We start from the raw sequence: 24,001 nt of genomic DNA, 5'->3' as shown, positions 1-24,001 counted from the left end.
AGCACAGAGTAAACAAATTTTATTTCTACTCAGCAAATCCCAACAGCAATTATACCAAATCAAATAACATTGAAGTCACCACTGCAATGACAGTTCTTTTAACTGAATACATTATTGAAATAAGCAAGTCTCTAACATGCTTTTATTTTGCTAATCAGTTTTGGATTTTGTATGCCTATAATGTATTAACTTTTACTTCAAATATAATTTAACTGAAATTCAATCAAAGCATTTTCTGGGATTCAGCACATACTTCAGAGAGTCTGTGATTTTCTTCATACGCTTTCAAGAGCCTGGCGCACTAACACGCCATTACAAATTAAAAACCAATTCTTGCAATTGAGCAATAATCCTGAGACAAGCAATGACGTTCGTCCTTAACTTTTGATTTCTGTTGATCTTTTTATCAGTTATATCCCAATATTATTTAAAAATAATAATTAAATTAATGTCCTTGTGGGAAAACGCTGCAGTGGATGTAACATTTCAATCATGGTGCCTATAAAACACTTACTCCTTTTGATATTGTTCCTGAAATGAATCTTTGCACTTATTATTCATAAAAGATGGTGGCAGATAACCTACATCACCAAATTGTTTTGTGTCCTAGAACAGTAAAACGCCTCATCAGAATATCTTCACTGCCATGCAGGCTATGATCAGAGCAATGGAAACACTCAAAATACAGTACAAATATGTGTGAGCCTGGGGTTCATACAGTACAGTACAAATATGGACATCATTTGGTCCATATTCCTTCAACTTCTATACTCAATGCTCTGTTTTATAAAGGCCAGCTTGTGGTAAATGCCACTCATCAGTGATAAATGTCACTCCTCAGATGCTAATCTTTTTCATTACTTTGTATTGTGCCCCAAACTCACCTCTTTCTGGTCTGATATATTTAAGAATATCTCAGACATTCTTAACATCCCATTAAATTCAGAGCCTTTATGAATCATCTTTGGGGTATCTGAAACATCAAGACAACTTACAACTGCTCAACGACAATTCCTCTCCTACTGTCTCATCACTGCAAATAAACTACTGCTCATGTCATGGAAAAAAACAATAGCTCCCAGTTCCAAAATGTGGCTTCATGACTTGGCCAGTACATTACATTTAGAAAGAATCAGATATGTTCTAAAAGATAGAGTTAACCAATTTAATAAAATCTGGCAACCATTTATGTCATTTCTTGCACAGAAGAATATTGACTTATAACATAAACCTATCTACACTCTAAACCATCCATTTTAATGAAATTATGAGTAGGAGATAGAAGACGAGAGAGTTAGAAGCTTTAGAAACAAATAATTATTGTACTGAACTGCTCCCAATGTACTGTAGTCACCTTCTGCACTTTACCTATGTATTTATTTATTTTTATTTTTATTATCCACCCCTTCATTATTTATTTATTTATCTATCTATCCAACCATCTTTTAAACTATTTATTTATTTATTTGTTTGTTTGTTTATTGCCTTGTTTTTATAAACATGCCCGTCCATATTGTTTGTATAATACTCAAACGTTCTGTTTTGATCTGTACATTTGGGGAAAAAATGAGCTTGGTATGGCAACATAATCTGTTCCCATTTTTTGATGGCTCAATAAAATTTATTAAATAAAAAACAGGGTGCCAATACTCATATAGATCTTTAAAGACATTAAAGTTATGTGCTAACTTTTATCAACAAAAAAAAATGTAGTGCACTGAATGTGTAAGCTAAATAAAAGAAACATGTCTTGCATCAATTGCTTTCTATAGCAAGTGCCCCTATTTGGCAAGGGACAGCTCTCAATAAGAAAGCTAACCATGTCTTTTGTGGTACATCATCAACATCTCCTGCCAAGAAGAGAATGAAAGCAAAAATAACTTAAGCAGTTAAATCAAATTAGAATGTTCCCAAAGTAGGTCAGGCCTCATAATATACTAGAGGGAGGCTCAAAAACTAAAAATAATCATAAGAGGTGTTTCTTTACAGAAGTTCGTGCTTAAGATCACAGTGTAAAATCTGCACATTGAGTATGTAGAACAAAGGTTCCCTAAATACTTATTTGCTCAGAGATTCATGTCTTAGTCGCAACCTTCCTAAGAAACTGTATTGCACACTCCAGAATATCAGCAGAATTAGATCCTATCTGACAAAAGATTTAAACATTTACCTCTGCCTCGAATCGCACAGGGAACCATGGTTTAAACTGGAAACTGTTACAGCCTCATGCCCCAGCCACAAAAAGCAAATGTTGCACTTTTGCACCCAAATGTGCATTGCAGGCATGATCTTTATCAGGGTCTACACCCCTGAGGCAGTTTGAGAATTTACATCAACTTCAGAGTACATCCCGTACTCTGTCCTCATCTTGTCAACATATCAGGCTTTAAACATCTTGAATAATTCCACAGCTATTTTACAGTTTATCTTGAAAGTTCATAAAACCACAGAAAATAATTGCCTTTGCATCTCAACTCTTTACTACCTTTTTTCCAGTTAATTACAGTGCCCTCCATAATGTTTGGGACAAAGACCCATCATTTAATTATTTGCCTCTGTACTCCACAGTTTGAGAATTGTAATAAAAAAATTCACATGTGGTTAAAGTGCACATTATCAAATTCTAATTAAGGCCATATTTATACATTTTGGTTTCACTATGTAGAAATTATAGCAGTGTTTGTACATAGACGACAACCCCCCCCCCATTTCAGGGCACCATAATATTTGGGACACAGCAATGTCATGTAAATGAAAGTAGTCATGTTTAGTATTTTGTTACATATCCTTTGTATGCAATGACTGCTTGATGTCTGCGATTCATGGGCATCACCAGTTGCTGGGTGTCTTCTCTGGTGATGCTCTGCCAGGCATGTACTGCAGCCATCTTTAGCGTATGCTTGTTTTAGGGGCTAGTCCCCTTCAGTTTTCTCTTCCGTATATAAAAGCATGCCCAATTGGGTTCAGATCGGGCGATTGACTTGGCCACTCAAGAATTTACCATTTTTTAGCTTTGAAAAACTCCTTTGTTGCTTTAGCAGTATGTTTGGAATCACTGTCTTGCTGTTGAATGAACTGCCAGCCAATGTGCTTTGAGGCATTTGTTTGAACTTGAGCAGATAGGATGTGTCCATACACTTCAGAATTCATAATGCTACAACCATCAACAGTTGTATTATCAATGACGATAAGTGAGCCAGTACCTTCAGCAGCCATACACGCCCAGGCCATAACACCCCCATCATCTGTGTTTCACAGATGAGGTGGTATGTTTTGGATCTTGGGCTGTTCCTTCTCTCCTCCATACTTTGCTCTTGCCATCACTCTAATATAAGTTAATCTTCGTCTCATCTGTCCACAACATCTTTTTCCAGAACTCTTTTAAGTATTTCTTGGCAAACTGTAACGTGGCCATCCATTTTTGAAGGCAACCAGTGGTTTGCATCTTGCAGTGTAGCCTCTGTATTTCTGTTCATGAAGTCTTCGGCGGACAGTGGTCATCGACAAATCCACACCCCACTCCTGAAGAGTGTTTCTGATCTGTCGGACAGGTGTTTGGGGATTTCTCTTTATTATAGAGAGAATTCTTCTGTCATCAGCTGTGGAGGTCTTCCTTGGCCTGCCAGTCCCTTTGCGATTAGTAAGCTCACGTACTCCCTTTCTTCTTAATGATGTTCCGAACAGTTGATTTTGGTAAGCCTAAGGTTTGGCTGATGTCTCCAACAGTTTTATTCTTGTTTCTCAGTCTCATAATGGCTTCTTTGACTTTCATTGGCTCAATTTTGGTCCTTATGTTGGTAAACGGCAATAAAAGTTTCCAAAGGTGACGGAAAGACTGGAGGAAAGACTAGGTGCTGAGAGCTCTCTTATACCTGCATGAAGGAGGCAATTAAACACATCTGAGCAATTATAAACACCTGTGAAGCCATGTGTCCCAAACATTATGGTGCCCTGAAATGGGTGGACCATGTATAAGCACACTGTAATTTTTACATGGTGAAACCACAATGTATAAAAATCCCCTTTAATAAAATCTGACAATGTGCACTTTAACCACATGTGATTTTTTCTATTACAAATCTCAATTTTTTTGCCCAATGAGTTGCAGATATCTCTAGTAATCCACAACCCATGCCCTGTAACGGCATACTCATATAATTAAAAATGATTAAGACCCAAGAAAACTAGGAACAAAAAATGTAATTGAAAATGCAAAAATTCAATAAGAGCCTTCAAATGACCAAAGATATGTAGTAATGCATAGCAATTAAAGCTCTTGTTCTGGAATGGTGTATAATGGAATTTTTTAGGGAATGTCAGAGTCATAGTGATACAGTGTACAAACAGGCCCTTCAGCCGAACTTGCCCACACCGGCCAACATGTCCCTACTACACTAGGCTCACCTGCCATCATTTGGTCCATATTCCTCCAAACCTGTTTAACTGCTTCTTAAACGTTGGGATGGTTCCTGCCTCAACTACCTCCTCTGGGCAGCTTGTTCCACACATCCACCACCCTTTGTGTGAAAAAGTTACCCCTCTGATTCCTATTAATTATTTTCCCCTTCACCTAAAGCTTGTCCTCTGGTCCTTGATTCACCTACTCTGGCCAAGGGACTCTGTGCATCTACTCGATCTATTCCTCTGGGGTCCTTTTACCCCTCAATAAGTTCACCCCTCATCCTCCTGCGCTCCAATGAATAGAGTCCCAGCCTATAGCACAGGGCCTCTATTCCTGGCAACATCCACGTACATCTTCTCTGTACGCTTTTCAGCTTGATAACATCTTTCCTATAACACGGTGCCCAGAATTGAACACAATATTCCAAATGCAGCCTCATACAACGACAACATGATCTCCCAACTTCTATACTCAATACTCTGGGTGATGATGGCCAATTTGACAAAAGCCTTTTTAACTACCCAATCTACATGCAACACCACCTTCAGGAAACTATATACCAGCATATCTAGATCCCTCTAGTCTATAACATTACCCAGAGCTCTACCATTCACTGTGTTGGTCCTGCCCATGTTAGACTTCCCAAAATGTAAAATCTCACATTTTTCTGCATTAAATTCCATATACCATTTCTCAGCCTCTTGGCATTGAGTGGCATTAATGATTATCTTACATTACTTTTCTATTTCTCTGTGGAACTTTGAGGTACTAGTGATAGACACAAAAAGCTGGGGTAACTCAACAGGTCGGACAGCACCTCTGGAGAAAAGGAATATGTGACGTTTCGGGTCGGGACCTTTCTTCAGACCAATACTGGTCTTGAATATATACAATTAGAATGCTGATTTTTATTTAGACTTGATCTAATGGGATCAACTTTACTATTTGATTAGTCAGGAAGCAGATGTTTTATATTAAATTATTTTAAGCATTGAGGAGCGAATTAAATAAAACTGGCCACAGGTTTGGTATTATACACTTGGTATCACAAACTACATGTGATTATGTGTAAAATTTCCACCTGAATCTTTCTTTCCAATTTTAGCATTTGTCGTCTAATTTTCCCAATTTATGCACAATGCTTTCCAGTAAGAACAATGATTTTTATTCATTCAAGGGATGTGGGCTGGGCTATGATTTAATTGCATTTGAGAGGGTGATGGCGAGCTCCCTTGACAACAATAAAAATGGCAGAGTTATGGACAGTGATAAAGGTTGGTTGTCCTAGGATGCAGCAGGTGTTTAGATTGGACAAGCAGGAGATGCTGCATTCTGGGAGGTCAAATCTAAGAGCAGCGTGGTCGGCAAAGACATCATGGAACAAAGAGCTTGTTCCCATGCTGCACTTTTTTTAGTGTTCCTGCTCTGGTGTCCTGTGTCTGAGACTGACTGAGAATTACCTCCAACCATATGCCATTGTGTAGGAATGGATGCAACTGATAGATGGTTTCCCTACTGCCCCGCCGCTGCTGCTGCCCCCCCCCCCCCCCCCATTCTCGTTTACTTCAGTTTAGCCACATCTCCTTGATGCCTTAGAATGCAACAAATGCTGTATAAATATCAAAAGATGGTGATTCCAACTCTACCTCTGTAGTTCAGCTCGTTTATCCATGTTAGGGTCAATGCTGTAATGAGATCAGGAGCTCAATGAGTTTGGTAAAATTCATCCGGGCATCTGTGAAACATATGTTGCTGAGCAAGTGCCACGAGATAGTATTACCGATTATCTCTTCAATCATTTTTTTGATGGAGAGTAGTTTAATGGGCAGTAAATGTCTGGGTTAGCTTGTCCTGCATTTTGTGGACATGACAAAGCTGGGCAATCTTCCACATGGTCAAGTAGATGTCAGTTTGTAGCTGTACTGGAAGAGTTTGGCAAAGGGCCTACATATGGGAACACAGTCTTCTGTAATATTGCCAGAACGATGTCAGGGTCCATTGTATGAAACTAACCCTTAAGATAAATTGCAGCAGTATCACCAACTGCACCAAACGTTGAAAACTAATGACTGTCACTTACATTTATGAGCAAGATAGGTGGTATTTAAGAAGGCAATTTAAGATCTGTGGTACTTGTAGCAGAATAATGCCCAAATAACAACAGTTTGATGCGAATAATTGAAAATATATGAAAATGGATCTGCATGACACATGAACTTCAATTTTTTATTTAAGTTTATGACAATACATTTATTATAACAACCGCTCCAAGAGATAAGTAAAATGAAACAAATGTTCTTCACCTCCTGATTAAGAGTCTTTACTGCAGTATGGAAACTGCATACAACCTCAGGTGAATTCCAAAATTTCTCTAGACCATTTATTTCATATTCACTTGTAAAAATAATTGTATGCGGCCAGATATGCTTCAGCATCATGGTGAAAGTTAGGAAGCAGACACCAAATGCTGGAGTAATTCAGCAGGTGAGGCAGCATCTCTGGAGAAAATGGGCGACGTTTCCTCAGACTGATCACACTGTTATTTGACTTATTTAACTCCTCCTCAGGACCTATAAAATCTCAGAGACGTCAATTGTTTCTCCATCAACAGATACTGCCTGACCTGCTAAGATTTTCCAAATAAATTACGTCTCTTAACTAACATTCCTGTCAATATGAACAATGGTCCATATCAAGCTGCTCTTCTCTGTTATATTCCGTTAATATGCTGTTTTGCTGATCACCCCTGGAACTGACTTTGGGCCCCACCGCAGGGCGTGGACTTACCATCGGGGCTGATCCCTTGCCTGGGATCGCTCCAACTACGTCCTGCGGATTTCACTATCAAGGGCTTGCAGTCTCGGGAGGGACCGAAACGGGAGCTCCGGAAGTCGCACAACGTTTGACCAGCCCCGACCCGGGGTCCGATTGGCGGCGCGGGGGAGCCGAGATATTTCCCCCCCACCGATGCAGAAGCTGATCTCCCCGATGCGGAGCGCCCGACCGCCGGCTACGGCAGTCAAGATCGTCCCGTCAATGGAAGGCTCGAGGCCCCCGACCGCGGGAGAACAAAGAAGGGAAGAGATTTAACTTTTTTTTCGCCTTCCATCACAGTGAGGAATGTGGAGGAGTCACTGTGGTGGATGTTTATGTTAAAATGTATTTTGTGTGTTCTGTTGCTTTTTATTTGTATGACTGACTTGGCAAATGAAATTTCTCGTATGTTGCAAAACATACCTGGCTAATAAAGTATTATTGTATTGTATTGTAAATAAAAAAAAAGAAAAAAAAAAGTGGTTGACATTCATCAAAATGGTGCAATTACAAATCAACGATCCATTCCATTCAAATCATGTCTCTATAACATTTAACCCGAGTAACAATTATTTTTCTTTGAACTTCTCTTGATGCACAGTGGTTCATTGCTTCAATCCATGACACTGATTGGTTTGGCTCAGAGTCTGCTGCAGAAACAGGAGAGTCTGGGATTAGACGAGTGACCATGAATCCCAAGGAGCAGTCAAGAGTGAAGACAGAGACTTTGGGATCAGGCAGGAGTCAAGTCAAAACATCTTACCCATTGCAAAATTCACGGCTCAGAAAGAGCCACAACCATAATATCAGTATGATACAGGCTTCCATCACTTGGCCCATTAAGTCTGAGCCAGCTCTTTGCTTAGGAACCCCACTAGTAGCATTACCCTGTAGCCCTAAACAAATATTTTAACTTAAGTTTAGTTTAGTGCAGTTTAGAGATGTAGTGCTGAATTAGGCCCTTTGGCCCACCAAGTCCGCATAAACCAGCGATTCCTGCATACTTACACTATCCTACACACACTAGGGACAATTTATCATTATATCAAGTAAATTAACCTATTAACCTGTATGTCTTTGGAGTGTGGAAGGAAACCGGGGATCCCGGTGAAAACTAACGCAGGTCACGGGGAGAATGTACAAACTCCGTTCAGACAGCACCCGTAGTCAGGATCCAACCTGTGTTTCTGACGCTGTAAGGCGGCAACTCTACCTCTGCGCCACCCTGCCGCCCCTTGTACAAATAAAATCCTTTTTGATGAATCAGTCTGAAGAAGGCTCGACCCATAATGCCACCCTTTCCATCACTCCAGAGATACTGCCTGTCCCGCTGAGTTACTCCAGCATTTTGTGTCTACCTTTTTGATGAAACTTTTGCACTATCTTGTAGGTAGAAATCCAGATCATAATCACACTCCATATAATTTATTAACCTCGCATCCATACTGTATCCTTTCCCATCACTTTATATTCGTGCTACATGGCATTGATCCATCTCCCCATGGGAACAGATTCCATATCCTTCCATTCCTTGTGTATCCATATTAGTACACAAAAGTGCCTTAATCCCACTGTCCCAAGCAGCGTGTTCCAGCAACTCACCACCTTCTGTAAAAACAAAACTAACCCTGCACATCTCCTTTAAAATTTGCCCATCACTCAAAACAATGCCCTTTGATTTTTCCATCCTTAGAAAATGATTCTGACTATCTACCCTATCTGTCTGATAATTTTATATATTTCCATCAGGTCTCCCCACAATCTCCAGCATTCCATCAAAAACAATCCAATTCTGTACAACCTTTCCCTGTAGTTAATATACCCTGATCCAGGCATCATTCTAGCAAAACCTGTCAGCACCTTTCCCAACGTCTCCATATCATTCCTGTAATGCAGCGACCAGAACTCCATGTAACGCTCCAAATGCGGTCTAACTAAAGTCCTATAAAGCTGCATTATAACTTCTTGGCTCTTATACTCAAGAGTGTAGATCTATGAGAGCAAACATACCATAAGCCTTCTTTACTACTCTCTATTCGTGTTGCCACTTCCAGGGAGTTCTGGACTTGGATCCTAAGACCCCTATGTGCATCAATGCTGTTAAGGGTTATATTTTCCCTTACATTTGACCTCCCAAAGTGCAAAAACTACAACTTGCTCGGATTAAATTCTATCTTCCATTTCTCTACCCATTTCTGTAGCTGAAACTGATATATATTCTGCAGGATACATTGTGTAAGAAAGATCTGCAGATGCTGTATAAATCGAAGGTAGACACAAAATGCTGCAGTAACTCAGGACAGGCAGCATCTCTGGAGAGAATGAATGGTTGACGTTTCGGGTCGAGACTCTTCTTCAGACTGATGTCAGGGGAGTGGGCGGGACAAAGATAGAATGTAGTATCTTTGTCCCGCCCACTCCCCTGATATCAGTCTGAAGAAGGGTCTCGACTAGAAACGCCATTCATTCCTTCTATCCAGAGATGTTGCCTTTCCCGCTGAGTTACTCCAGCATTTTGTGTCTTCCCGTTGTATACTTTGGCAGCTTTCCTGACACCCAGCGATCCCAGCAATTTCCGTGTCATCTGAAGCTTACTAATCATTCCGTCTACATTTATGTTCAAGTAATCTGTTCAAGCACAGATTCCTGAAGAATACCACTAGTTACAGATCTCCAACTGAACATTGTCCTTACTCCTGCACCTATTTTCTATGTTTCCACCACAACCCTCTGTCCTCCACTAGCAGAGAATTGCACCTTGACTAATAACTACTCACTAAAGGGCCTGTCCCACTTGGAAATTTTTTCGGCGACTGCCGGCATGGGCAGAAATCCAGGGACACACACACACACACACACGTCTCCTTCATGTTTTGAGAGGTGGGGGACAGTCCCCCCATGGTTTGTAATCCGGATTTTTAAATTCGGTGAAAAAAAAATCTATTAAAAATATGTGCTTTCCAAGGGGTGGGACTGATGATCGAGGGCACTGACCGATTGGATGAGAGAGACGTCGGTCATCAGGCGGGGGGGGGGGGGGGGGGGGGGGGGGGGGACATGATGATTCAGCGCAATGATTGGAGGAGGGAGGTGTCGGTCAGAGGTGGAAGTAGGGGGGTGGGACTGAGGGCAGAGCGTGGTGATTGGAGGTGGGAAACGTCCTGGAGGAGCAAAGATCATAGAGAGGAGCTTGAATCGGCCCATTTGCGTGGCCTATCATCGCCTGGCCCGGTGTGGCTTAAAATCGGCCACGGGATCTTCCATCGCCCTGCGGTCAAATTACTGCATCGAGGCTCCTGATGTTGAAGCCCCCACCAGGCGATGGAAGATCCTGTGGCCAATTTTAAGCCGTGCCGGGCGATGAAAGGCCCCTTGAACGGGCCTAATGAAGCCCGGTTCGGGGCGGACGAAGCTGCTGTTGCTGGAGTTCAGAGTCGGTCACAAACCAGGTCAATTCCCGATGTTACCGTCCACGGAAGCCTCCGAAGTCTCGCGTGTGTGCGTGGCCATTAAGAAAATGTGTCGTCTCTCCTCCCCCTCCTCCCCGTATGATGTGGCGGTGACATGGCGTGATGCATATGACACGCGGTGGGGTTTTTTTCCAAGTGTCGCAACATTTTTTTTTGGTCGCTGCTGGATTTTGAAATGTTCAAAATCTTTTGGCGACACTGATATGACGCCGGATAAATCGCGGTGAGACAGGCCCTTAAGTGTTTTTGCCACTTGCAAAAATGTATGCACATATACACCAAGGTCTCTTCATTCCTATAGCCTCAGGATATGTTTTCCTTGTCACTTTTAAAAAGCATACCAATAAACAAGAGTTTAAAATGAGTAACCTAGTATGTTCTTAAAGCCTTTTTGAACAAAAAAGTTGCATGTGTTCTTTCTCAATGTTTTGGCACTGCCCCTGCAACTGGTTAAGGGCTAAGTCTTTCCGAAATCTCCAACAGGGCTTCCCACATTAACTCTCTCTCGGAACAGATGGTATTTACTTTAAACAGATCCAGCCTCTAACAACATTTTGCTTATCAATTTTCAATTATCTGTTATCCATCCAACATCCAGTGAATGTTTGGCTAATTCTCAAACTTGATAAAGACAGCGACAATGTATTAATTTAGTAAATTCAATTCCTTTTACCTCCTCGCTCAGTTCTTGCTCCAATTATTAATCTGACAAGCATCATATCTGTTTTAGTTTCGTCATATTCTCCATGATTTTTCTTCTTTCAGGAAACTTTGTCAATTTGTATAAATGACAAATGTTGTTTAAAACAAAATCCCGTGCTTTGAAGGTCACCCATACTTTCATGATATTTTTACTTTCCAATGTTGGATTTCATTTTATGTTGATCAAATCCACGCTTAGCCATTCAATTTATCTTCTTCCAATTAAGGCGTTTCATTTCAGATCGACCAAAGGGCCTTCTAAAGATTTCAGCTCGAGACTGAAGTGTCTTCTAATGCTTTTAGTCAAATACAAAGAGTCTTCTAACATTACATTTTTTTTCTCTTTCCATGGGTGCTGTCCAGTGTTTCTCCCTTTATTACTTTAGTCTCTGCTGTGATTTTACCGGGCAGTTAGAATCATAATGTAAGATCAACTTAAAATTGACACAAAGTTTTTGTTGAAAGAAATAAAATGATTGATATTTCAAGAACAGTATATTTTTTAGTAAAAGCAGCTGCTGAAGGAGAAGCAGCCAAACTAAAATTCCATATAATACACTTAGTGTAATTGTTACATATAATTGCAAGTGTTTTTTTGACTAAAAGGCTTTTTACTCAATAGTCATGCACTGTTCTTCATTAAGAAAAATGTAATTACGTTTAATTACATTACATTTCTGCAAGGCATATGATATTTTTGTTGCTTGCTTCATTCAGCAAAAGCTTGCTGTCCCACTTAAAACTTTAGATATTACATTTGTACAGATGGTGAAATTTCTCGATCACACTTTTACATGCAGTGGTGGGGAGAAAAAAGGAAAGAAAAACAAAAACAGAAGTTTCGTTTCAGTAGAATTGAGATTCAGCTACCAATTTAAAAATTAGTACAAAATATTTTTCAAAACTGGCTCCTCACATTTCCCTGGCCATGCATGATAAAACACACGGTGATCACTATATAATTTACTGGGCCGTTTCTGTGAAAATTCTGTGAGAATACAGTCCATTTGGGACTCATCTGGGATTCTTCATTTTCCAATTCTTCGTGCATTTGTCAGTTTCACTGATGAATTCATTGTTTCTTTCTCCTGAATAGTTTCAGCTTGCATTCTGTCCTATTCCACATTTCTATCTGTTTGTTCCTTGCAGGTTGAGGATAGAAAGTGGTAAGATGCCACAGATCACAGAATTCACAAATTCTCGAACATAGATTTGGCAGCAGGCAGTACTAAATGGCCGTCTTCATAAGAGACAAAATGATAGACATTCATGAAGAGAAAACAAAAGCAGCCAACAAGAGAAATGTAGTCGTATTGAAGGAATGCAATTCCAAAACCAAAATGCAAGGCAGGTGGAAACAAAAATAAAAGGTTTTAAATCAGGAGCAAATAGCCTCACAACAGATCTTTTTTAATGACTTTCCCTTGCTATACGCTCTATAGATTTTACATATTTATTCAGAAAATGAGGATACATAGGTGACTAAAGTTATTAATCATTGTAATCTCTAGTTCATTTTGCATCAATGCACTAAAGTTCTGGAAACTTGTAAATGCCATTATTCGGCAAAATATTAAACCAAAGTCCTGCCTGCCAGTTCAAGTAAAAGGTCACATGACAATTTGAAGGAGCCAAGAGCCCGATTTCCTGGTCGATCTTTGCCCACCAACTTCCAAAAACCATGTGCTATATGTGCTATAGAAAACTTGTGCTATCGAAAACAATCGAAATATAAAATTGAAACCCAAATCAAAATCTTTTCACCTCTCATTTACTTAATCTGCTTCCTCCCATCTTGTGCAGCTGAGAGCCACAACTCACCACTGGCATCAACTGAAAATTATAGATCCTCATTCACACTACCTCTCATGAATTTGGCAGACAAAAAGCAAACACAAAATGCAGATGCTGGAAATCTGAAAAACAGATCTGGCAATCACTAATCCTGTGCAATGATTCTCTGCTCTGATACAACCCCCAAACCCAGCGCATGGAAGGCGGACAGCCACACTCAGGGGTACAGGCTAAAAGCTGCCAATGCAGCGCTGTATGGGCCAGAGGTGGCCAATGAACAAGGTTGCCTATCCGTTCCACTGGTTCCTGACCTCCAGTGACCTACTTTTCCTAAACAACGTCACCTTCTGTGGGCAAAACACAAAGTGCTGGAGTGATTCATGGGTCATGCAGCATCCCTGGAGGCTTTGTTGACAGTTGATGTTTCACTCAAGATTCCAGCATCTGCAGTTCCTTGCTTCGCACCCCTTGGCAGCATTGACAAGATTGGGTGCCATCCTCATTGGCCCCTTTCTTGAAGAGAGTACCCCACCTTCTGTGCTTACAATGGAAGCAGCGAACCTGAAGTGTGTCTGCAGCACCCGCCGCATGCTCCGTGTACAAGTGTCAGAAACTTCAGCAGTTCGGCCTGGGCAACTTTATCACCATCGCCCTGGGTGTTTATTCTCCAGACCCATTCAGCAACACCTCACCCAGCAGTCGCACATAGACAGGCATTTAAGCACATCAGTTCGATCAACATAATTTGATGTCCACAATGGGGAAGAGGTGAATCTGACAGAATCCTAACACACGGAAGGTCTGTTCCGAAACCTGTTAACGGATGGGAACACTGGTGGTGCCAGGCAGGAGCAGGAGGAATGACTGGGGTGGGACAAGTCTATGATCAAGTTGACTGATTTTCCAGTGTGAAGTGTAGATGCAGTTATTGGTGGGAAGTCCAGTCTGTGTACCAGACCTGGCTACATCTACAACTCTTTGCTGAAGGGCCTGCTCTTGTGCTGTACTGTTCTATAATTTGTCAAAAAGCATATTTATGCATTTATATTTCCTTCAGAAAATATTGAATAACACTCTCTCCCATACTTTTGCAAAAACTTTTTTGCAGTTTTACATCTGCCAGTCTCTCACAGGGTCATGTTTAAGACAGAACTGCAGATGCCGGAACAATTGCAGGTAGACAAAAATTGCTGGAGATACTCAGTGGGTGAGGCAGCATCTATGCAAAGAAGGAATAGGCGACGTTTCGGGTCGAGACCCTTTCTTCAGACTGATGTCCGGGGAGGTGGGGGGAAGAAAGGAAGTAGGCGGAGACAGTAGGACTTGCGGAAGTACTGGGAAGGGGGAGGGGAAGGAGGGAGAAAGCAAGGGCTATCTAAAATTAGAGAAGTCAGTGTTCATACCGCTGGGGTGTAAACTACCCAAGTGAAATACGAAGTGCTGTTCCTCCAATTTGCGCTGGGCCTCACTCTGGCCATGGAAGAAGCCCAGCGCAAATTGGAGGAACAGCACCTCATATTTTGCTTCGGTAGTTTACACCCCAGCGGCATGAACATTGACTTTAAATTTAGATAGCCCTTACTTTCTCCCTCCTTCCCCTCCCCTTTCCCAGTTCTCCCACAGGTCCTACTGTCTCCACCTACTTCCTTTCTTTTTCCCGCCCCACCTCCCTGGGCTTCCTTTGACATTTACTCTGCAAAGTATTGAAAGAGCTCTTATGGAAATATATAGCATGGTATTATCAGTATTCTGAATATTTTGTTTTCTTTTTTTAAATTTATGTGATTTCAACAAAACTACCCTGCAATAACAGTTCATTTTGAAGTTGTTAAAACATTCAGGTCATAATATTGGATTAGATTAGTCACATACATCGGGTTGCAAATTGAATTTCTTGTTTAAAAGAAGCTCATTGTAAACAATGTGGTAAAATTAAAATACAGCAATAAATATGCAATAAATAAATGTATCAGCAATAAATATAAATATAGATATAAATCATTCTACCACAACCAGAGAGCAGTGCTCAACTATCTTCCTCCTTGGAGACACTCAGGCTATCCTTGATTGAACTTTTCTGACTTTACCTTGCACTAAAGGTTATTCCCTTACCATGTATACATACACTGTAAATGGCTCGATTGTAATCATGTATTGTGTTTCTGCTGACTGGATAGAGTCAGCAAACAAAAACTTTTCAATGACTATAAACAAAACTATAGACATATAGACTATAAACAAAACTGTAAAATATGACCGGGACAAAACAGCAGAATGGTGCAAAGATTGTAATACAATCTGAAGTAGTACAAACAAAATCCTAAAGTGAAGAAAAAAGTGGCAGTACCTCCAGGAAGGGGTTGTGAAAAAGGCAAGGGCTGACGTTAAGGGCTAGGTTGCTATTCTGACAGTATGACACAAAGTTCCCAAATCCTTTCCTGTGTGTGCCCATAATTGTTGGCCTCACAGTCATGGGTATAGAGCAGAGCAAGGGGCTGAACACACTATCTTGAGAAGCACCAGTGTTGAGAGTCAAGCTGGAGGCAATATTGTGATTTTTTCTAACAGACTGAAATCCTGTCGTCATTACGTACAGACGGAAATCCTGTCGTCATTACGTACAGACCGAGGCCCCATGACCAAAGTTCCAGAAGTTTTGCGATGAGTTTATTCAATATTATGGTGAAAGTTGAGCTGTCGTCAATAAATAGCAACCTGATATTCGTGTTCTGGTGATCCAGAGCTGAATGTAGTGCATGTAAGTTGGCACCTTCCATTGACTTACTTTTCCTGTACACAAATTGCAAACTCTAGATTGCTCGGGAGACTGACACTGACGTGAGCCATTACCAATCTTTCAATGCACTTTATCATGTTCGATGTTAGAATTACTGGGCAGTAGTCACAAGATAGGTCACATTACTTTTCTTGGGGACTGCATTAATGGAAGTTTCCTTGCAGATGTGGATAGTGGACTGTCGAAGTGAGAGGTTGAAGACGTGAAAAAAGATTGTGGCCAATTGATTAGCACACAATTTCAGAACCTGTCTAGAGATTACATCCGGTTCTGCTGCTTTCAGAGTATCGTTGTGAAAGCAGATCTGACCTGCAACCGAGCTTTATGAGACAGAGCTAACAGGGGATCGGGTGGACGTACCTTAGTGGAATGTCGTTTGCCTCATCATAGCAGGCATAAAGGCATTAGACTTATCCAGTGTCATTGTTAGAAGTAGTCCCCAATTTCAGCTTGTATCCAGTAGAGATTCAGGCCCTGCCACAGTCACCTGGTATCCACTTGACTGATTTAAGCCTCTAGCTGGTTCTGGAATTCTCTCTTTACATTCCTGATGCAGAGAGCATACTTTGACCATGTACAGTAGAGTCATTCATCTTGAAAGCCTTGGATCTAGACTTCAGCAGAGAGTGAATCGCCATGTTTATACAAGGTTTCTGGTAAAGAATAGACCCCAAACTTCATAATTTAAATGCAATAACAAAAATGCATTTAGAAAACATAGAAAATAGGTGCAGGAGGCCCCTATTTGGCTTTTCGAACCAGCACTGCCATTCATCGTGATCATGGCTGATGATCCACAATCAGTAACCCGTGCCTGCCTTCTCCCCATACCCCTTGATTCCGCTACCCCCGAGAGCTCTATCTAACTCTTTTAAATTCATCCAGTAAATTGGCCTCTACTGCCTTTGTGGCAGAAAATTCCACAAATTCACAACTATGGGTGAAAAAGTTTCTCATCTCAGTTTTAAATGACCTCTCCTTTATTCTTAGACTGTGGCCCCTGCTTCTGGACTCCCCCATCATTGGGAACATTTTTCCTGCATCTAGCTTGTTCAGTCCTTTTATAATTTTATACGTTTCTATAAGAGACCCTCTCATCCTTCTAAATTCCAGTGAATACAAGCCCTCTTTCCAATCTTTCCTCATATGACAGTCCCGCCATCCATGGGATTAACCTCGTAAACCTACGCTGCACTGCCTAAATAGCAAGCATGTCCTTCCTCAAATTAGGAGACCAAAACTGCACTCAACACTCCAGATGAGGTCTCACCAGGGCCCTGTACAACTGCAAATGGACCTCTTTACTCGTATGAAGGCCTCTCGTTATGAAGGCCAACATGCCATTAGCTTTTTTCACTGCCTGCTGTATCTGCATGTTTACATTCAGTGACTGGTGTACAAGGACACCCAGGTCTCGTTGCACTTCCCCTTTTCCTAGTCTAACACCATTGAGATAATAATCTGCCTCCTTGTTCTTGCCGCCAAAATGGATAACCTCACATTTATCTACATTATACTGCATCTGCCATGCATCTGCCCACTCACTCAATCTGTCCAAGTCACCCTGCAACCTCCTCTTCGCTGTTCACACTGCCACCCAGCTTTGTGTCATCTGCAAATTTACTGGTGTTACTTTTAATTCCATCATCTACAGTGCCCTCCATAATATTTGGGACGAAGACCCATTATTTATTCATTTGCCTCTGTACTCCACAATTTGAGATTTGTATACATTTTTATACATTTTGGTTTCACCATGTAGAATTTATAGCAGTATTTATACATAGTTCCCCCCACTTCAGGGCACCATAGTGTTTGGGACACAGCGATGTCATGTAAATGAAAGTAGTCATGTTTAGTATTTTGTTGCATATTCTTTGCAGTTAATGACTGCTTGAAGTTTGCAATTCATAGACATCACTAGTTGCTGGGTATCTTCTCTGGTGATGCTCTATCAAGCCTGTATTGCAGCCATCTTTAGCTTATGCTTTTTTTGGGGGCTAGTCCCCATCAGTTTTCTAATCAGCATATAAAAGGCATGCTCAATTGGGTTCAGATCGGGTGATTGACTAGACCACTCAAGAACTGTCAATTTTTTTGGCTTTGTTTTAGCAGTATGTTTGGGATCTTGCTGAAGAATGAATCGCCAGCCAATGAGGTTTGAGGCATTTGTTTGAACTTGACCAGATCAGATGTGTCTACTACACTTCAGAATTCATTATGCTACTACCATCAGCAGTTGTATCATCAATGAAGATAAGTGAGCCAATAGCTTTAGCAGCCACATATGCCTTGGAACATAACACTCCCACCACTGTGTTTCACAGATGAGGTGGTATGCTTTGGATCTCGAGCAGTTAATTCTCTCCTCCATACTTTGCTCTTGCCATAATTCTACATATTAAGTTAATCTATGTCTCATCTGTCCACAAGACCTTTTTCCAGAACTGTGGTTGCTCTTTTAAGTACTTCTTGGCAAACTGTAACCAGGCCATCCTATTTTTGCGGCCAACCAGTGGTTTGCATCTTGCAGTGTAGCCTTTGTATAAAAGAATAAATCAGGGAAGGTAGTACATCCATGGATAACAAGGGAAATCAGGGATAGTATCAAAGCGAAGGATGATGCGTACAAATTAGCCAGAAAAAGCAGCATACCGGAGGACTGGGAGAAATTCAAAGACCAGCAGAGGAGGACAAAGGGCTGAATTAGGAAAGGAAAAATAGATTATGAAAGAAAAACTGGCAGGGAACATAAAAACTGACTTTTTTTATAGTTATGTGAAAAGAAAGAGATTAGTTAAAACAAATGTAGGTCCCTTGCAGTCAGAAACAGGTGAGTTGATCATGGGGAACAAGGATATGGCGGACCAATTGAATAACTACTTTGGTTCCGTCTTCACTAAGGAAGACATAAATAATTTGCCGGAAATAGCAGGGGACCGCGGGTCAAAGGAGTTGGAGGAATTGAGTGAAATCCAGGTTAGCCGGGAAGTGGTGTTGGGTAAATTGAATGGATTAAAGGCCGATAAATCCCCAGGGCCAGATAGGCTGCATCCCAGAGTACTTAAGGAAGTAGCTCCAGAAATAGTGGATGCATTAGTAATAATCTTTCAAAACTCTTTAGATTCTGGAGTAGTTCCTGAAGTGGCAAACGTAACCCCACTTTTTAAGAAGGGAGGGAGAGAGAAAATGGGGAATTACAGACCAGTTAGTCTAACATCGGTAGTGGGGAAACTGCTAGAGTCAGTTATTAAAGATGGGATAGCAGCACATTTGGAAAGTGGTGAAATCATTGGCCAAAGTCAGCATGGATTTACGAAAGGTAAATCATGTCTGACGAATCTTATAGAATTTTTCGAGGATGTAACTAGTAGCGTGGATAAGGGAGAAACCAGTGGATGTGGTGTATCTGGACTTCCAGAAGGCTTTCGACAAGGTCCCACATAAGAGATTAGTATACAAACTTAAAGCACAAGGCATTGGGGGTTCAGTATTGATGTGGATAGAGAACTGGCTGGCAAACAGGAAGCAAAGAGTAGGAGTAAACGGGTCCTTTACACAATGGCAGGCAGTGACTAGTGGGGTACCCCAAGGCTCAGTACTGGGACCCTAGCTATTTACAATATATATTAATGATCTGGATGAGGGAATTGAAGGCAATATCTCCAAGTTTGCGGATGACACTAAGCTGGGGGGCAGTGTTAGCTGTGAGGAGGATGCTAGGAGACTGCAGGGTGACTTGGATAGGCTGGGTGAGTGGGCAAATGTTTGGCAGATGCAGTATAATGTGGATAAATGTGAGGTTATCCATTTTGGTGGCAAAAACAGGAAAGCAGACTATTATCTAAATGGTGGCCGATTGGGAAAGGGGGAGATGCAGCGAGACCTGGGTGTCATGGTACACCAGTCATTGAAGGTAGGCATGCAGGTGCAGCAGGCAGTAAAGAAAGCGAATGGTATGTTAGCTTTCATTGCAAAAGGATTTGAGTATAGGAGCAGAGAGGTTCTACTGCAGTTGTACAGGGTCTTGGTGAGACCACACCTGGAGTATTGCGTACAGTTTTGGTCTCCAAATCTGAGGAAGGACATTATTGCCATAGAGGGAGTGCAGAGACGGTTCACCAGACTGATTCCTGGGATGTCAGGACTGTCTTATGAAGAAAGACTGGATAGACTTGGTTTATACTCTCTAGAATTTAGAAGATTGAGAGGGGATCTTATAGAAACTTACAAAATTCTTAAGGGGTTGGACAGGCTAGATGCAGGAAGATTGTTCCCGATGTTGGGGAAGTCCAGGACAAGGGGTCACAGCTTAAGGATAAAGGGGAAATCCTTTAAAACCGAGATGAGAAGAAACTTTTTTCACGCAGAGAGTGGTGAATCTCTGGAACTCTATGCCACAGAGGGTAGTTGAGGCCAGTTCATTGGCTATATTTAAGAGGGAGTTAGATGTGGCCCTTGTGGCTAAGGGGATCGGGGGTATGGAGAGAAGGCAGGTACGGGATACTGAGTTGGATGATCAGCCATGATCATATTGAATGGCGGTGCAGGCTCGAAGGGCCGAATGGCCTACTCCTGCACCTAATTTCTATGTTTCTGTTCATGAAGTCTTCTGCGGACAGTGGTCATTGACAAATCCACTCCTAAAGAGTGTTACTGATCTATCGGACAGGTGTTTGGGGATTTTTCTTTATATTATTGAGAGAATTCTTCTGTCATCAGCGGTGAAGGTTTTCCTTGGCCTGCCTGTCCCTTTGCAATTAGTAAGCTCACCAGTGCGCTCTTTCTTCTTAATGATGTACCAAACCGTTAATTTTGGTAAGCCTAAGGTATGGCTGATGTCTCTAACAGTTTTATTCTTGTTTCTCAGTCTCATAATGGTTTATTTGACATTCATTGGCACAACTTTAGTCCTCGTTGATAAACAGCAATAAAAGTTTCCAAAGGTGATGGAAAGACTGGAGGAAAGACTAGATGCTGAGAGGTCTCTTATACCTGCATTAAGGAGGCAATTAAACACACCTGAGAAATTACAAACACCTGTGAAGCCATGCGTCCCAAACATTATGGTGCCCTGAAATGGGGGGACTCGGTATAACCACAGCTGTAATTTCTACATGGTGAAACCAAAGTGTATAAAAATGGCCTTTGTTAAAATCTGACAACTTTAACCACATGTGATTTTTTCTATTACAAACTAAACTTGTGGAGTACAGAGGCAAATAAATAAATGATGGGTCTTTGTCAAAAACATTATGGAGGGCACCGTAAATCATTTATATTGCAAATAGTTGCGGCCCCTGCACCGAGCCTTGCGGCACTCCACTCGCCACTGCCTGCCATTCTGACAGGGATCCATTTATTCCTACTCTTTGTTTCCTGTGTGCCAACCAATTCATCATCCATGTCAATACTCTACCCTACCTTTAATACCCAATAGATTTCTTGATGAAACCAGTGACATTTCTGATACACTCATTAAGGCTGGATGAAATGGTCTTGAACACATTCCAGTCCAGACACAAGATGGCTCTGAAGTAAACCCTCAGTCTCCTCAGCCCACTACTGTAGTACTCGCTTCCTAAATAGGTCACACTTCAAAATTTGTCACTAAGCCAGCAGGGATAGCACCGACAGACAATCAGCCTGGTTAAAAGGAGAGCGAGGGAATGAGCGATAGGTACAAATGATAGTGGCGTAGCCTTTGGTCTAGAGTGCTCACACCCCACCTGGGACAGGAGACGTGCTGATGTTATTTGAAGACATTCCTGAAGTTGGCTTGATTAAAGTCCCTGGCAATGATGAATCAGAATCTGGGTTTGCTGTTTCAAGAGAGTTGGCAACAGAGTGCCATCTTGGTGTTGGCTTGGGGTGGTATGTAGACCACTGCCGTCTTGGTGTTGGCTTGGGTGGTATGTAGACCACTGACAAGATGGTAGAGGTAAATTCTATTTGTGGATAACGGGGGTGGCATTTTATAATCAAGTATTCAGGTTAGGAGAGCAGAATTTCATCAAAGCTCGCTAACACTTTGATCCTGAAGCAATGTCAATCTTGGCCCTTGCCCAAGGATTCTGAGCATTCCTTACAATATCCTCAGGTTGTATAGCAGGATCGGGTGAGTGATGCATGAGCAATGTTTCAGTGAAACAAAGAACACAGCACAAAGGAACACCGAATAGGAAAGAATGGAATCATGTAGCAAATTATTTCCTACTTATAACCATATAACAATTACAGCACGGAAACAAGCCATCTCGGCCCTACAAGGCCGTGCCGAACACTTATTTTCCCCTGGTCCCATCTACCTGCACTCAGGCCATAACCCTCCATTCCTTTCCCATCCATATACCTATCCAATTTATTTTTAAATGTTAAAGTCGAACCTGCATCCACCACTTCCACTGGAAGCTCATTCCACACTTGGCTACCTGTAAAGTTTATAACCTTGTTCAACGTTTCTGACAATTGTTTTCTCTGTCAGAAAGCATTTCCGTATTTATTGCCCACCTACCACTGCATAGAGAAAGGTTAGCCGATGAGTAATTGAGTATTAGCTTTTAGAATATTTCAAAAATTATGCTATGTCAACTACTATTTGTTTTTAAGTTATGATTTACTTAAGCATGTTTACTTTCATTGTCATCTCGAACTGCCAGGAAAAAGATCTACCATTGAAAATGTTCCGACAAAGATGTTCATTTAGACATTTCAGGATGTGGACTCAGCAGTAATGAAGGAATGGGCTAATGTCCAAGCCAGAATAAAATGAGCAGTGGTGAAAGTAATGACTACAACTGCAACCTTAACCCATTTGTACTGATTGTATCAGACACTTTCGGAACTGTACTGGCCAATACTTACTTTCACCTCAAATTATGAGACATTGAACATGAAAATTAAAGCAATTTCATGATTTCCAGTTTTGTCCTTCTAGTTGATGGATGCCCAGGACAAAGACATGCAGCAGATATTGCAGAAAAAAACAGAGCAATCACAGTGGAAATCATGGATATGAAATATGTTGGAGACACCAGAATGGTAACTAAGGAAATACGTCTACTGAGTGAATTGGTTCGTTATAGGCAAGATGCTGAGTACCTCATCATATTCCCCAAATTGAACCATAAAGGCTTTTACATCACCTATTAGACCTTGGGCCAAAGTGCTTTTTCGTTTCATTTCGTGCCCCACCTCACATATCTACCTGTATTTATAACATATTGTGTAAAAATATTATATAAATCATATCTGAAACTCGTCAAGAAAAAAACCTGCACATATTTTTTAAATATGGAAAAAGGCTCAAATTTTCCAAGCAGTAATTGTGCAAAGTTTGACATTGATGCGGATGCCTTTTGACAAATCATGCGCTTTGTTTCAGGCTAGCTAGGCAGGGAGCACACTGGGATCATAGCGGAGAGGAAGGTTAGTGCAAGTTTTAACTGTCAAAACAATAATCCAAATAACCTCACATGATTATTGTACACCATAATAAACCATGACAGTATGATTGATGATTACTGTGAACTTTTAGCAAGTTGTCATCTAGCTTTTATAAGAGAGTGAACTGCAGATTACTGTGCATGCATACGTTTGAAAGAGTTCAACTTTGAGTAATACTGTTCAACTTTGAAGTAACAATGTTCTCCAAAAAGGAGACCGGACCAAGACCTGATTATTATTGAGAGATTTTAGTGTTTTATTTTGCACAACGCGTGTACTGATATAAACAAATAAAAATGTAATGTTTCCGTTTGTAAACTAGCCATTCATGACAAACCCACCTATGAAATCTAAGCAAAACAAAGATTGGGAAAATAAATGATTATATACAGTCTACTTTTGTTGTTTAGTGTGTCGAATTAAGTGTTACTAAGTTTATAAACTTCTATTAGCTGTTGAGTCTGGAACAAGATGTAAATTTTTTTTTTTTAAATCAACTCAATTCTTAACCATCTGCTGTGCATTTCTGGCTTATGACAATCAAGAAACTTGCCAATCCACATACAAGAACTAAAC

At 41.0% G+C, this 24,001-nt stretch overlaps 1 protein-coding gene across 1 annotated transcript in view; it reads right to left on the bottom strand.

Annotated features, from left to right (window-relative positions):
• Positions 1 to 24,001, bottom strand: part of LOC129695757 (guanine nucleotide-binding protein G(q) subunit alpha) — a 162,335-nt gene that overhangs the window by 88,665 nt on the left and 49,669 nt on the right. The window lies entirely within an intron of this gene.

The sequence above is a fragment of the Leucoraja erinacea genome, chromosome 3, assembly GCF_028641065.1.
Source record: "Leucoraja erinacea ecotype New England chromosome 3, Leri_hhj_1, whole genome shotgun sequence".
Lineage (NCBI taxonomy): Eukaryota > Metazoa > Chordata > Chondrichthyes > Rajiformes > Rajidae > Leucoraja > Leucoraja erinaceus.
Note: the sequence above shows the minus strand (reverse complement) of the source record. Positions and strands in the feature narration are given on the sequence as shown.